The following is a 17,183-nucleotide window of genomic DNA, read 5'->3' as shown; positions in this document are numbered from 1 at the left end:
CTAAATGAGTTTTCTTATCTTGAAATGAAAAGTTACTTGCCATATTTTTTTGGCAAAATTGCATAAGAATATTCAGTTATGTTTCTGTGGCTAGTATAGTAGTAAATACAAATTACTTTTTTCAAATATGCAGTCTCAGAATGGGTTCAGTTTCATTGAAATTCCACATATATAAAATACTTTGAAAAGAAAAATGTTAAACATGTCACGAATAGTTACAGTGACAAACATTTTGAAAATGTTTGTCTCAGAATGATATTTTATGTATATCTCTATATCTTTTTTATCTTGAAAAAGGGTACTTTTTGTTTTTCACCTGAAATAATAGCGAGTTAAACCTTGCAATTTGAAATTCCTCTATTTAAGACAAATTACAAATAACTTAATAGCTAAAATATCAAGGTAATTTGTTTTGACAGAAAATATGCACATTCTTCTATGATTAACAATAAAGATTTATGAAAGCTCATTTTTATAACAAAGATAAAAGTGTCAATGCTGGGGATAGGAGTGCATTGCTATCCAGTGCAGGCAGATTTGTATTAACCAAAGAAAGGAACAGATGTGTATCAAAATATTTTATATGGTTATCAGACCATCACCACACATTAAATGTCCTAATATCATTACAACATATTTCTTCCAGTTATCTAAATATAGCATACTATACTACAGTAGATGCATATTTTGATGAGAACTCTGATTCTTTCCAATTGCATAGGAATAATAAAGAAAAAATAAAAGTTAATGAATAAAGAGAAAAGAGAATTGATAGGTGTTTAAGGAAGATCTGAGGTAGTCATCACTCATTTTTTTGAGGGAGGCAAAAAGTATGAGGATACACAATATTGTTTTTCTTAGTCTATGACCGAGTCTAAAATAAACCTGGTCTGAGTTATAAGAGAACATTTCTTAATTCCTGTAAGCTCTAGGTCCCTAACATGAGCAAAAACCACAAACCTCCTACATATTCAGAATAATTGATATGAAATGTCTGGTAAATACTAGGCAATTCACAAATGCTACTGTTCTACAGCAACAGATATTTTGTCAAGAAAATATGATTTACATTAGCTTAAAATATAATTTTAAGTGCTGAGACCATCAGACTATGCAGTGTGTAAAAATCATGATTTTTCTGGAGGAGCTATATATAATGGCATATATACATATCACACACACACACACACACACACACACACACACATATATAAAGAGAGAGAGAGGAAATAAAAACGCATTAAAACTTATATCAGAATTGAAGAGTATTACTTAGTTACCTCAGATGGATATTCTATTATATTAATGATCTACCTAATCTTTAAACTTTTTAAGTCAATATTTTACCTTTAAAATGAAACAAGAAGGCCAATGATGAGATAAAATTTGATATTTCTCTTTTGCTTCATCTGAATTTTATAATCTTCTGGGTAGTTTCAAATCAAAATGCTATATAGGGGACTTGCCAAAATCATTAAATATGTATAGATTACAAAAAAATAGTTCTGAAGCTATTTTTTAATAGCTGGTTAAGTAATGACTGTTAGTAGATAGATGTGTATGGATCCAGAAGAGACAACTTGTAGCACACTAGCCCCAAATAAGACCATTTTATTCACGAAGAAAACAACAACACTTGATGTAAGTAAAAAAGGAAGAGATTCAAGTGTATAAAGATTTTGAGGAAAGGGCTTAGCAGACAAAAGACAAACTAAAATAAAACAACACCCATTTAGAACATAAGATGAAAATGTAGATTTTTTAAAGCAATCATCCATGTTTGAAGTAACCAACTTACAACTTATATTAATGTGACAAAAAACTAATTGCACCAAAAAAAAAAAAACTTGTATTTACACGGTTACCTATAATCACATTTCTTTACTTTGTTATTTTCTTTGCAATTCTTAAGCTAAGAATGTATATCGTGTTATACAAATTTTAAAAGACAGTCAGATGTGGGTGCAAAAATTCATATGGCCCTCCAGAGAAGTAATCACTATAAACAGTTTATTGATCCTTCCAAAAACTTTTGGATATACTTGCAAAAATAGGATCATTCTGCAAAAATATCTTTTAGCTCACTTTGTCTATTTATGGGTTTTGTTGATTTAAGTATATATAGCTCTACCTCATTCATTTTAACGGCTACTTAATATTATTGCTAATATAAATGCATCATGCCTCATCTGATGGACTTTATATTGCTTCCAATTTATGATTACAAATAATGTGTCTTTTTGAACATGTGTATACTTCTATAGAATAGGTAACTAATTGTGGAATTGGTTTGAATCTTATGTACCATTTAAATTGATAGCTATTACTAAATAATGCTTCAAAACCAATATAACAACTTACATTCTCCCCAGTAGTGTGGGAAATATTTTCTTATGTTCTAATATTACATATTATCAATCTTTCATTCTTTAATCTGATGAATTTGGTGAAAACTATTCTGTTGATTTACATTTTTGTGATTAGTATGATGTTGAGTTCCTCTCCATATGCCTATTCAGAAAATTTGTATTTCTTCTTCTGTGAATTGCCTCAATAAGTCCTTTTTAAGTTTTTTCTGACATTGTCTTTATTTCATAATCATTGCTTTCTGTTATATGAATTGTGAACATTTTTGCTTAATCTTTCATGTTTTCACTTGCTAATAATGCCTTTTTCATAGAAATGTGTTTTCTAAAATTTTAATGCAGGTATATGTGTATATATATATATATATATATGCAAGCATATGTGTGTGTGTGTTTCACGAGGTTTTGCGTTGCACTGCTTAGAAAATGTTTGCATCCCAGTACCATTAAAAAATACATATTTCCACATATGCACACAGGCATGCACATCCCCTACATGGGTGCCCCAACAAAAGATGCATCACAGCAAGGGGCCAGGCAGCAACAGGGAGGGGGCTGCTGGAGAGACAGTGCTGAGGAAAACTTCCCAGGGAGGTAACATTTGGAGTGAGCCTTGAAGGGAATGATTGAGTCCAGGGGTAGGCATGTACAGGACAGAAAACAGCGCGTGGTAAAGGCCCTGAGGTGGCAACAGGGTTGGCGTACTGGGGTAACGGTGAGAAAAGAGTGTGCACGAACAGTGGTGGAAGGGAGGGAGGGAAGGTGGCTAGGCAGAGAGAGCAAGGGAGGGGAGGAACAGTGGAAAATGAGAACAGAGAAGCAGTCAGATGCCAGATCATTCTCAGCCTTCCAGGACGTGGTGAGCGCTAAGAACTTATTTTCAGTGACAGGAAGTCATTGGAAAGTTGTAAGTAGATTAACCAGACTAGATTTAAAATTTAAAAAACCACTCAGGCTGTTGTGCTGAGAATAAGCTATAGGGGAGTATATTAGTTGTCCATTGATGTGTAACAATTGCCCCCAAATTTATTGCTTAAAGTGACAGTAAACATCTGCTATGGACTGAATGTTCCTGTCCCTCAAAAAAAAAAAAAAAAATCATATGTTGAAGCCCTAATTAGCTCCCAATGGTCTGGTACTAGAAGGTGAGGCCTTTGGGAGGTAATTAGGCTTAGATGAGGTCATGAGAGTAACTGCCATGATGGAATTAGTGTCCTTCTAAGAGGAAGAGGCCAGAGCTCTTTCTTTCCACCCCATGGGAACATTGTGAGAACGAGGCTGTCTGCAAACCTGAAAGAGAGCCCTCACCAGACACTGAATCTGCTGGCACCTTGTTGATATACCTCCTACCTCTAGAACTGTGAACAATAAATATTTTCATTTAACCCAAACAAAATCCCCATATTTCTAAATTTTATATTTTTTGTGTTCTTGAAGCTTTATTTTTGTATGATTTTTGACATAAAACTTTAACTTCCTCCCAAGTGAATAGACAGTTATTTCGATTCCATTCTTTGAGTATGCTTCTAGGGGTGTACTTAAAGTAGCTGGGATGGATTGAACTGGACTCATTATTTTAAGTGCAGTTAATCACTAACTTTCTTTAAAGAGTGCCTTAAGACCTTTAAAAAAATCTCTTTTAGTTTTTATTAGGATCATGGTGTTCCTCTTTCTCAACTCTTATATTTCAAGTTTACACCTATGGTATCTTAAGCTATGGTTTCTGGTGATCTTGTTAGTCAGTCTGGTTCAATCTGTATTCCAATTAGGAAATTCCCATTATTTCTGATCGCAGATGGTATATTTTTCAGTTTCCCAGGACTGTTATCAATTTATTTTGTTAAAAATATCTTCATGTCTAAAACACCAAAAGCAATGGCAACAAAAGACAAAATTGACAAATGGGATCTAATTAAACTAAAGAGCTTCTGCACAGCAAAAGAAACTACCATCAGAGTGAACAGGCAACCTACAAAATGGGAGAAAATTTTCACAACCTATTCATCTGACAAAGGGCTAATATCCAGAATCTACAATGAACTCAAACAAATTTACAAGAAAAAAACAAACCCCATCAAAAAGTGGGCAAAGGATATGAACAGACACTTCTTAAAAGAAGACATTTATGCAGCCAAAAAACACATGAAAAAATGCTCATGATCACTGGCCATCAGAGAAATGCAAATCAAAACCACAATGAGATACCATCTCACACCAGTTAGAATGGCAATCATTAAAAAGTCAGGAAACAACAGGTGCTGGAGAGGATGTGGAGAAATAGGAACACTTTTACACTGTTGGTGGGACTGTAAACTAGTTCAACCCTTGTGGAAGTCAGTGTGGCAATTCCTCAGGGATCTAGAACTAGAAATCCCATTTGACCCAGCCATCCCATTACTGGGTATATACCCAAAGGACTATAAATCATGCTGCTATAAAGACACATGCACATGTATGTTTATTGCGGCACTATTCACAATAGCAAAGACTTGAAACCAACCCAAATGTCCAACAATGATAGACTGGATTAAGAAAATGTGGCACATATACACCATGGAATACTATGCAGCCATAAAAAATGATGAGTTCATGTCCTTTGCAGGGACATGGATGAAATTGGAAATCATCATTCTCAGTAAACTATCACAGGAACAAAAAACCAAACACCGCATATTCTCACTCACAGGTGGGAGTTGAACAATGAGAACACATGGACACAGGAAGGGGAACATCACACTCTGGGGACTGTTGTGGGGTGGGGGGAGAGGGGAGGGATAGCATTAGGAGATATAACTAATGCTAAATGACGAGTTAATGGGTGCAGCACACCAGCATGGCACATGTATACATATGTAACTAACCTGCACATTGTGCACATGTACCCTAAAACTTGAAGTACAATAATAATAATAAAAACTTTTCAGTATTGTTATAGAGTGCACAGTAAAGTTGAATTATTTGCTTAGCCTTATATTTAGTCCCTCGTTTCATTTATTATTTGGCAGATGCATCCAATAAGAATATAAACTCTTTGAGAACAACCACTTGATATTTTCAGATAAACACTTTGCCTTCTATCTGACAGATATTTGGCAATTATATGATATTTCTGTAGATAAATAGAAATCTTTATAAAAAATAAGGATCAGATTTATAGATTACCTTTAATCATATCATCCTGTACCATCTCTTTAAATAAAAGATTTTTTCTGATAATATAACACATAAACCAATTTTTCTTTTTGTAAAGTGAAAACTCCCACTGCTACATTTATTTTTTTGTTAAAAAAATACAAAATGAGCTTATTGAAAGTAGAAAACACTTAAATCTTTTTGCATCAAGTAAAATGCCTTTATGTGTAAACTGTGGATATTTAAAGCATCACAAGGGATTCACATATATTCACGGAAGTGCTCAACTATTTTTTAATTGATTCTAATGCTAAGGAAAAGGGAAAGAAAACAGTTTTAAAAACTATTTCCATCTTGTTCCTCAAATTCCTATTTGCACTCATGAATTATAAACATTCAGAGCTCGGCTTTGCTTAAGATGCAATGCAGAAAGCCACAAAAGAATAACAATAAGAGTAAACCCAATAATCTACAAGATCACAACTTTACTTGAATCTAAACAAAAGCTTAGATCTCAAGACAGCAAAATACATTGAAATGCAAAGGGTGACAGACCTTTTCCAGGAAAAACAGAACACATAAAATATTACTCTTTGTCAGAGCATGGGAAGAAGAGGCGACTACCATAATAGCAGATTTTAAAAAAAGCTATAATAATAAAATATTCTTAAAACTGAGTGTGGTTTAATGTGATAATTTAGAATCCCTGGGAATACCCAACACAAAGAATTTCTTTCACTGAATTTACAAGAGAAAGATGGAAGGCAGAAATGGAAACCTGAGAGAGACCCCTGAGTGTCTCACAAACATGAAACCCCATCCAATCCTGACTCTTCTCTGATACAAAGGAAAACTCCTAAACCACTGGGGAAGAGAAAGAAGACCTTCCACCTCCCTGAAGCAAGACAACGGTCCTGTGAAAGAGGTACAAACAAATAATCTGCCTCTAGAAAAGGAGCAGGGAACCCTTTTTCCTCCAAAGGCAAAGTAAGCTGCAAAGACAAGTTGTCATTGAAGCAGAAGTAAAAGGCAAAGCCATATGTCCCTGAGGGAGGGGTAAGAAACCCCCTGGTCCCACTACAAACTTGTTAGTCATAGCAAGCAATGCTAGTGTATTGCTTGGAAATGGGTAAGAAATTCTGTTGCCACTGGTCCCAGACAAAGGTACAGCAACACTCAGGGAAGAATAGGAGCAAAAGCTGTCTAACCCTAGAAGAGGGGCACAAAAATTGCCTGGACACAAAATTGTATATTGATATTAAAAAAAAGACAATTGCTACCCTGGGGATGGGGCAGAAAATTATCTCCTGCCCAAAACTCCCCTAGATATAAGGCAGAGTTTCACTGCCACGGGAGGAGAAGGGCCCACCTTCAAAACCCAGACACTCAGGACCTAAGACCAAGACTGGCACAAGAGAAAAGAGAACCTTTTTTTGCATCCACCATGAATCTTCCACTTAGTAACAGGTCACAGCATTCTACCACTGAGAGAAGGATGAGAGTGTGGAGAGAGACCTTCCAGTAAGGCTGACATGCAGGAAATATTGAAAACTGAGGGATGAAAAGACATATTCCAGATCCCACGCTAAGCACAAGGTAGCATCTGTCCACCAAGGGAGGGATCTGAAAGCTTTGGCTCCGTAAAGGTAATTATAACAAAAACAAAACCCAAATCCAGCCTATTTGATTGGCCAAATCCTTCACACGAATAAACTGACAATAAATATGCCTTTTCTCCAGATATAAATTTTACTTATGTGAACCTCTAAAATAGGAAGGAGAGGATGGAGGGATACTTTTCACCTCAACTCTAGTGATGGAGCTTCTGTGGTGCCTCTATGAGGACTTTGAACTTAGCTCTCTTCAGTTGATTTTTTTTCCATGCATGAAACTCATGTCTCAGAATGTCTCACTTCTGGCTCACACTTGAGAAAGCTAAACACATTCTATAGGATAGTAGGCAGGATAGTGTTGGCTGATTTGCACTATGGCTGCATTCCCAGAGTATATTGGGGCAAAAGGCTCACAGTAATTCTGCAAACCAAAGGCAGACCACACAGGATAGAATTCTGGCACATAAATATCTTTGATCTAGTGCAACAAGGTTGTCCAGCTGGATACAGGGATTCAAACAATAAGAGAATGGACATTCGGGGATGCAAAGTAACAAGCAAAAACTTCATGTCTTTTGGCCAAAGGAAATGAAATTAGGAAGATCCAGCAGAAGGAAGACTTCCAAAAACCTTGCAAGCACAGACACACACAGACACATGCGCACGTGCGTGTACACACACACTCACATACACACACACACATCCATATCCCTCAAGGGAGTCCATTTTAAAAGATCTACCAGGCTCACAAAGAGGCTAAAGTATAATGGGACTAGTTCAAATAAGATTTTTTTAATCTCCTTACTTCTCTTTACCACTGTTACCTCTTCCAATCAATGTTGAGAGGTGAGTGGGCATCAGAAGCTAACTAGCAGGGACATATAGATATTCAGCCCAGAAAAGTAAAAACTAAAAATAATTTTAAAAAAAATCTAGCAAGCTGGGAGGGGTGGGAAAATAAATGCAGGGCAGAGAAACAGAGAATGCAACAAATACGCCCTCCAGTCCTTCTCCGGGCCAGAGGCAGCACAAAAGTGGGAAACAAATAAGATTTGATGACACAATGAGTTTAGAATTTTGATTTGTATGTATATATGGTGGACTATGCATTCTAATGACCAAATTGAGATTTCATTTCTGACTTAAAATGACTGACAGTTCTGTCTACTACCTAGTGTAAGCTGAAAGGATTGGGATTTGACCAAGTTTTGATGTGGAGTAAGAAAGATTACTGAGTAAATTTTAAAGGTCAGTGGGAGGTAAAAATAAAGTTATGCTTTAGATATGTCAGAGTCACATTTTTAAACATACTGGTTACACAATGACTATTACTACTCCCTAAAATATTCTCATAATAGCTAGTGTCGTGGGAGTTTTCTCAGCATGTATTATGGATATTGTTCAGTCTCACAACTTGAGGTAGTGCTTCCTACTTTGGTATCCCTAAAGTCAAGTCAATCTAGACTAACTATATTGTATTGAGAAATTCATATTAATTAACCTAAGCAATAGTTTAAATGCAGTTAAAGTTCATAATAGTATTCCTAAGTAAACGAAGAATTCCTAAAGGACTTCTGAAGTAGCAACTAAGAATTCCACAATGCTAAGTATGATAAAGTAACTGAGTTGAATGTATTTCTTTATTTTAATTCATGCTGAATATTGGTAATTTATTTAAGTGTGTAAGAAAATTACCAATCAGAATATTTATTAATGTAACAATTATATATATAATAATACGACAGTCTTAACCATGGTTTCACCTTCCATGGTTTCAGTTACTCATTGTCAGCCACAGTCTGAAAATACTAAATGGAAAATTCCAGAAGTAAACAACTCATAAGTTTTAAATTGTCTGCTGTTCTGAGTAACATTTTGAAACCTTGCACTGTCATTTCACTCAGTCCTGCTTAGCACGGGAATCATTCCTTCACCCTGCATATCCACACTCTATGTTACCTATCTGTTATTCACTTACTGGCCACCCAGGTTGTAAGATTGACAGACCACAAGAAGAGTGAGTACAGTACGGTAAGAAATTTTGAGAGACAGAGACTACATGCACATAACATTTGTTATAGCCTGTTGTTATAATTGTTCTATTTTATTATCATTATTGTTGTGAGTCTCTTACTATGCCCATTTATAAATTAAGTTTCATCACAGGTATGTGTGCATAAGAAAAAACATGGTGTAAATATAGAGTTCAACACTATCCATGGTTTCAGGTATCCACTGAGGGTTTTTGAACTTATCTACCTCCGATAAAGGGGACTACTGTAGCTCTATGGGACTTTAGAGATTACCATGTATTTTCACCTTCTCTCTTTTGACCTTCCCAGCAATCTAACATCCATAATAGGCTTCTTTACAGAAGTTTCTAGAGCTCTTTTGAGCTCACATGTGTATATACATATGGGTATATTTTGTGTTTGTCAATACTGATGCATATGTACACATGCCTATTTTGGGTGGAAATAAAGGAAAGGATGTCTTCTCCTGTGTGTTTACTAGAACCCTTTAGCCACCATAGCCAATTCCATCTTTTCATCATTTGATAGGTTTTATAACCCATATTTTAATCTTCTCATATGCATGTCTACTTTTCAGACAAAAATACATATATTGGTTCAAATTACTTTTCAAACATCTCATCTAGTTCTGGAGAAATAATATGAGAAATATATATTTATAGACTAAATGTGAAACTGAACACTGTTTTCAAGAATCAAATCTCAAGTAAATTATATGAAAATGTCTTATTCACTGTCAACAGGGTCAGTATGTGCAAACAGGCTATATTCTTGACACTCAGTGTGATAACAATATTCATTGATCTCAAGAGTTGCAAATGTTGACAAATATCTCCTTTACACTTTTATTTAGAATATATTGCATGACTGACAAATGTACTCATTATTTCCTTTAATAGTTGGTCAGAGTATATATCTTAGAGTCTTAAAGCTTTTCTTCAAGAGAAAAAGTTCAGAGTTAAAGGCAGAAAAATAAGACTGATATTTACCTGAAATCCAATAACAAAGAGTAAAGGCTTGTTCTTAATTTAAAATGTTTTATGAGGCATTATCACACTTTAAATTTCATAAGAACACTCTAATGTAATTCATTAGTGTTATCTCAGCATGTTTGCTTCATTACTATGAAACTCAATCTTTATGAGAAATTCTGCCAAAGTTATACAATGCTGAAGATCATTGAAATCCAAGGGTAAGAGGTGATTTAAAGGTGCAGAAAATGATAATCCTACTGTAAGGTCAGTGTCATTCAGGTACAGATTACATCCTGTAATCTGTTGTATGTGCCTGCCCTAGGGTTATTTAGAATAGAGGCTAACCTATTTCTGGAGTTCTGAAGTGGGTCTTAAGCTGGTGATTGTGTGTGTGTGCACGCACATGTGTATGTGTGTGTGTCTGTGTGTCAGTAGTAGGATTTCTAAGTAATAGAATGATAAATCAGAGAATAATTGATGGGCTACACATTTCGACACACAATTGGAGGGACAGCTGATTATAAAATCCACAGGGCAATTCTGAAGATGCTGGGGACAGGACTGAGCTGAAGAGTAGGGCTTGGCCCTTCAACTGCCAAATAAGCAATCACATGAATATAGCACTGTCCTTTCATAGTATGTGAACAGATTAAACACATCTTTCGGAGAATATATTTGACAGAAAGAGACTGCTTCTCATTCTTCCTGGCTATTCTTCTCTTCATAATGTCATAAAAGAGAAACCTACCTTGGATCATGTCAAACTTATTCATTACTCTTTAACTTTATAGCTCCTAAAAAGTACTTTCATTTAAAGGAAGACCTCGGTTTTCCAGGTATTTACAGGAGCTATGAAATTAAAGAGTAATGTATAATTTTGAACGGGATCCAAGTCAACTTCTCTTCAGATATTATCAGGTGGAAACATGTGCACCTACTCCTTATGTCAATCAAATAGAACACACCTTCATACGTAAAGTCAGTATATCAGTATAGCAAGGGGGTAAGAGCACAGACTCTGCCAGTTTCCTATTGTTGCTGTAACAAATTGTCACAAACTTGGTGGCTTAAAACAACATAAATTTATTCTTTGACAGTTCTGAAGGTCAATATCCAGGACTGGTTTCACCGGGCTAAAGTCTAGGTGCAAGCAGAGCTGATCCCTTCTGGGGAGTCTCAGGAAGAGTCCATTTCTTTGCCTTTTCCAGCTTCTGGAAGCCACCTGCCTTTCTTGGCTCAGGGCCTTGTATTATGCCATCCTCTTGCTTCCATAGTCACGACCCCTACTTCCTCCTTTGTCCTGGCCTCCCCCTTATAAATTTCCTTGTGATTACATTTAGAGTACCTCCAGATAAGTCAAGATAATTTCCTATCTCAAGATCCTCAACACATGCATAGTTACAGCTATATGGGAGGAACAAGTTCTAGTGTTCTCTAGCACTGCAAGGAGTGAATATGGTTAACACTAATTTGGTGTACGTTTTCAAAACATTACAAAGAAGATTCTGAATGGTCACAACATTAAGAAATGATAAATGTTTGTGGTGATGAATAGGCTAATTTCCTTGATTTGATCATTACATGTTATATCATGTATGTATATGTACAAATATGACTTTGTACCCTATAAATATGTACAATTATTATGTGTCAACAAATTTTTTTTAAAAAGCAGCATCTTCCTCCCATCAAAAATCCTTTCACTTAATCACACCTGCAAGTCCCCTTTTCCATACGAGGTAAGAATCAAAGGTTCTGGAGATGAGGACCTAGATATTATTTGGAGGGCATTGTTCAGCATACCACAGACTCCAAAATCAGATCACAGGAACTTGCATATCAGTATTGCTGAGACAATGTTCCAAGGTTCTCTCACATTTCTGTCCACCTTGGGAAAAGAGAAGCCAAGTGCCTTAGACTCTATTTTCAAGGATGTTAATAAGGTAAATGTCCTTGGAAGATAGAGATTACATCTCTCTCTGAAGCAAAAGGCAGGTTTGCTTATAGGCTTAGAACATGGAGAAAGTAACTTTTTCTGGAGCAATCAACAGGCATGTTTATTGTTAAGAGAAAAAAAAACGGGTGTTCCCTAAGCTCTAGATTCGTCTCTTGTAACGTGTGCCATGGTATGTGCAGGTGTCACCTTTGGGTTACCCTGTGGGGAGTACAGATCAGGATCCTGAAACAAAATTACAGATACTCTGGCTATTGTTATTGATCTTAGTAATAAACTGTACTTTGTCTCTGAAGTTTCATGTCTTCTGCCAGCATCCATGAACGTGTAGCAGGCTAATGTTTTAGTTTACAAACATAATAAAATCTCAGTGCTTTCACAGTTCTTGACAAGTGGTATCACTTACTAGCTATGTAACTTTGAGAAAAGACTTCACCTGTCTGAGTCTCAATTTCCAATCTATAAAATGGAGCTAATAATAATGCTGACCTCGGGGAGCTGTTGAGTGGATTGTATGGGACAATGAACATAACGTGAGCAATCTTGATACAGAGTAAGTACTCATTAAATGTTCACTATTATTGCTGTCATTGATTTTATTATCACAAAATAAGGTGGTATAGTCTAAAATTAAAAGGATACATCTAGAGGACAGAATGTTCTGCCAAACTTGCATCTAATTATAATAGAGGTCAAATTTTGTACTCTTGGGCCCATACTTTACGTAAAATTATAAAAATCACCATTGGGGACTGTAATCCCAGCACTTTGTGGGGCTCAGGCAAGTGGATCACTTGAGCCCAGGAGTTTGCAACCAGCTGGGGCAACATGGTGAAAGGCTGTCACTACAAAAAATACACACACAAAAAAAATTAGCTGAGCATGGTGGCACACACCTGTGTTCCTAGCCACTTGAGGGGCTGAGGAGGGAAGATCACTTGAGTGCAGGAGGAGGAGGATGCAGTGAGTCGTGATCACACCACTGCACTCCAGCCTGGATGACAGAGTAAGACTCTGTCTCAAAAAAAAAAGTAAAATAAAGTAAAATAAATAAATAAATAAATAAATAAATAAATAAAAGAAAAAGAAAAAGAAAAGAAAAGAATCACAGTTGGGAAGAACTGTACATATAAATCTTATGTTTGCATTGTTTTACTTGCAGTATGACTTATGACTTGAAGTAGATAAATTGAATCTTCATCAATGCCACAACAAAAGAAGCGGCAAAATTATCACCCTTTTCAACCCACATTATCCCTATATGTCTATTATGAAAAAAGTTTGGTAAAGAAAGCCTTTGTGTTATGTAAAACAGTGACCTCAAGTCCCCAGTTTAATTATGGGGTCTATGGAAACTACAGTTTTTCTGTTAAAGCTGCAAGCATTAATAACTTTCAAATCTAGGTAAAAATGCTTTGAATTCTTTTTAATACTTTAAAAATATGAAATGATATGAAAGGTTATTTTAACATTTCTTCTATTTAAATATCTGTATTTGAGTAGAATGAAGGTATACAGTTTAAAAACAAATACTGCACTAGTGGAATACATGTAACAATAAATTGAATAGTAAATTATCATTTTTATATTATTTCCTTCCTGGTAAAATTATAATTCATATTACAATGAAAAATAAATCTTGGAAAGGATACTCAAGAAGATAAAAATGAATTCAGTCTTAGAAAGAGCATCTATCTTGTTCTATTAGAGAAAGTAACAATTATACCTGGCAAGAATGGCTAATTTAAATTCTCTAACCATTTAATCTAACTTTGCCTCCTGTTGATACCCCTTTTATTTTCTAGCACAGTACCCTACTTTAGTTTCTTTATAGCAGTTATCATTATCTTATTCATTTATGTGTTTACTTGCTTATTATTCCCTTTCTGCTGTTGGATATAAGCTAAATATATCCTCTTTACTGAAGCATTCCTATCACCTAGAACAGCACCTGGCCCCGATACGGCATTCACTTTTTATTGACTGAAAAATAATAAATCAAGTAATTAATTTTTAAAAAAGGAATAGTATGAATTTTACAAAAATTTTGACAAAAAATTCCAGGTGGGTGAAAAAATACACATAGTAAATATCTCGTCTTTATGGAAGTTTATCTTTAATAAATGAGTAATATGTTTTCACTTAGCAGATGAAATGAGATACATGTAAATATAACAATGGACAATTTCCTTTCTCATTGATTTGATTGCTGTTTTCACCCATGAGATTCCTCAAAGCCAACAGTATATGCAACATTTAGGGGGTTTTCAATAAACCTCTAGGAGAAAAAAACTCAAAGAATGAATAAAGATGGATTTTTTTTGGAAATGTTGTTGTTTTTATTTCTTAAGAGGGAGAATCTGAGCTTACATAAAAGATGTCCAAGATATTTATATTTATTTACAAACAGCAAACTATACCCTTGTACTTCAAACTACATAAATTTATCAATGTCTCAGAATTTCTATCAAGCTTCCAAATCATTTGTCAAACTAAGCATTGCCTCGCAGTCTTCAGGTTGAAAGGTAGACACTCTACCTAAATAAGTGAATACACATAGAATTTAATTTTTCTGATGCCAAGAATGACAAGTTGTCATTTGCCAAATCTAAGTCTCTGCTTTGACAGGTTAATCTCATATTGTAATGTGTATCATTATTCTCTTTAATGGAAACAAAAAAGATAAACTAATAAAAGATATTAAGCTGTTCCTTGTGTAGAAAGACAAAAATGTTAAATATATTTCAGGTGTGAAAATTTGCAAAATGTTCTCATAACCTTCATACTGTCAAAGCAGTACTGGACAGATATGCCTGGCGGTCACTGTGGCTATTAGAGTCGATCTCTGTTGTGATGGGTGGAATGCAAAGAACCACCAATGTCCTTGATATTATTCTCAAAGTTAGGATTATTAGCAGGAACATCCAGTCGTAGTACAGGAACTGACACAGTTTAAAAGGAAACCAAGAACTCTCTATGTTGCATTTTAGTCCTTGAAAGTGTCTGTGTCGGCCAGGCATGGTGGCTCATGCCCGTAATCCCAGCTCTTTGGGAAGCTGAGGCAGGCAGATCACCTGAGGTCAGGAGTTTGAGACCAACCTGGCCAACATGGTGAAACCCCATCTCTAGTAAAAATACAAAAATTAGTCAGGCATGATGGTGCACACCTGCAATCCCAGCTCCTCAGGAGGCTGAGGCAAGGGAATCACTTAAACTTCGGAGGCGGAGGTTGCAGTGAGCCAAGATGGCACCACTGCACTCCAGCCTGGGCAACAGAGCAAGACTCTATCAAAAATAATAATAATAATAATAATAAATGAAAGTGTCTGTGTCAAAAACAAAACAATGTAAATTTTATCTACTTAGACAGAATGTGCAATTTCTTTGTCCATCTAAAACTGTCAGGACCCTATCATCTGCTATCACATTAAGAGAAAAGTAGGCAGACAGCCTCTGTCACATCCAATTTAAAGTGAAAATCTTAACTTAAATTAGATACTCCTTTGGAATTTTAAATTATGCAGGATTTACGTTGCCTTAATCCGTAAATTATAATAAAGACAAAAACAGGTACGTTTTTATTTTAGCATAGGAAGTATACTTTTTATCAGGTTTGATTTAAAGTAAAGCTGTGTTGAATGAAGAATATTCTCATGCTCTCATTTCCTCTAAAAGATTGGAGAGACCACCATTTACACCATCCACGCTGTAAATAATTTTAGTCTATCTCTCTGCTTTTATTTTCTCATCTTTTCTCATCTCAATGAAGTTCTGATTCATTCTGCACCAAACAACGCGATTGATCCTCCTAAAATATCACTTTGTTCACATTATTCTTTGACTCAAAAGCATTTCTTTTTATTCCTTTGGGATTTTTTCCAAACTCCTTCACTTACATTCAAGGCCCTTTATTTTAGCGCGTTTTAGTGCCTTTCACTTTCGACTCTCTTCTGCCATTATTACCTGTAAAGGAACCTCCAGCAGCTTTCCATTTAGGTCCCCCACACCCTCTTTCTAGAGATTGTGCTTTTCTTTTTTTATCATGGAATTTCTGGTTGCAGAAACGTCCTCCTCTCCCTCTTTAATGTTTCTCCATTAAGATCTAGTCCAAACACCATCTCCTGCCGAAGGAGTTATCTGAGTATACCCACATAAAGATATCTCTTGCTTCCTGTGAATACCCATTACATAGGCATTCTCTATTAATCATATATTTCTTCAAGACAGCTTTGAACTTATTAATTAAATGCTGCAGTGTCTTGAAACTTTTTGTGTGCTTATATCATCTCCAAAGGTAGATTATGAACCCCTTGAAGGCAGAAGCCATTCCCTAAAATTCCTTTTATCTCCTGCGATATAGCTATCGTGATGTCCTTCATACAATAAGCACACAATTAATGTTCCTCAAATTATGTATTTCTAAAATATTCAAGAAGTAAGCAGACTTTATACATGAGGAAACAGGTCCAGAATCATTAGTTAACATGCCTAAAAATGACTGGCAGCCAGTGAAGATCTGGTTTGATTTATTATTTGCAATCTTTTCTACTGATACCAAAGTTAACATTGTTTTGTTATTACATTACTTGTTCCTAAGCCAAATAATTTATAAAATACATTGGTTTTATTAAAATATATCTATATCTGTTTTCATGTATCTAACTTCATATATGTACCTATAAATAAAAATAGATATAAATGTTTTAAGTTTCTCTGGAGATACTGATATTCCAAGGGCAACTCTAGAAAACTTCATTTCAGTGATGTGTAAAGTAAAAAATGAAATGCAAGAATTGTGATGACAATGTGGATATTGATATTTTTCATGCATTTTGAGTGACATGATCAATAGTCTAATGAAAACCAACTATTACAAGTCTCTGAAATCCTATTAAATTTCATCTTCTACCATACAGCACTGTAAACATATCAGTGTAAATTGACATTTCCCAGAAGATGGATAATAGTTCAATTTTAATTCCAATAATATTTAGAATATAGTAGAGAACACCAAGTCCCATTTTATAATGAAGGCTTTAATACACTGGTATATGAAAACAGAGAAACAATGTTACTGAAGAAATAACATTAAAAAATATTTTTGAACCAAC

The 17,183-nt window shown here is 35.2% G+C and overlaps 1 protein-coding gene across 3 annotated transcripts in view; it reads right to left on the bottom strand.

Moving 5' to 3' along the window:
• The window catches only part of LRP1B (LDL receptor related protein 1B), a 1,910,203-nt gene that overhangs the window by 798,437 nt on the left and 1,094,583 nt on the right, over nt 1-17,183 (bottom strand). The window lies entirely within an intron of this gene.

This window comes from Pan paniscus, chromosome 13 (genome assembly GCF_029289425.2).
Source record: "Pan paniscus chromosome 13, NHGRI_mPanPan1-v2.0_pri, whole genome shotgun sequence".
Lineage (NCBI taxonomy): Eukaryota > Metazoa > Chordata > Mammalia > Primates > Hominidae > Pan > Pan paniscus.
This window is presented reverse-complemented; position numbering and strand designations above follow the sequence as displayed.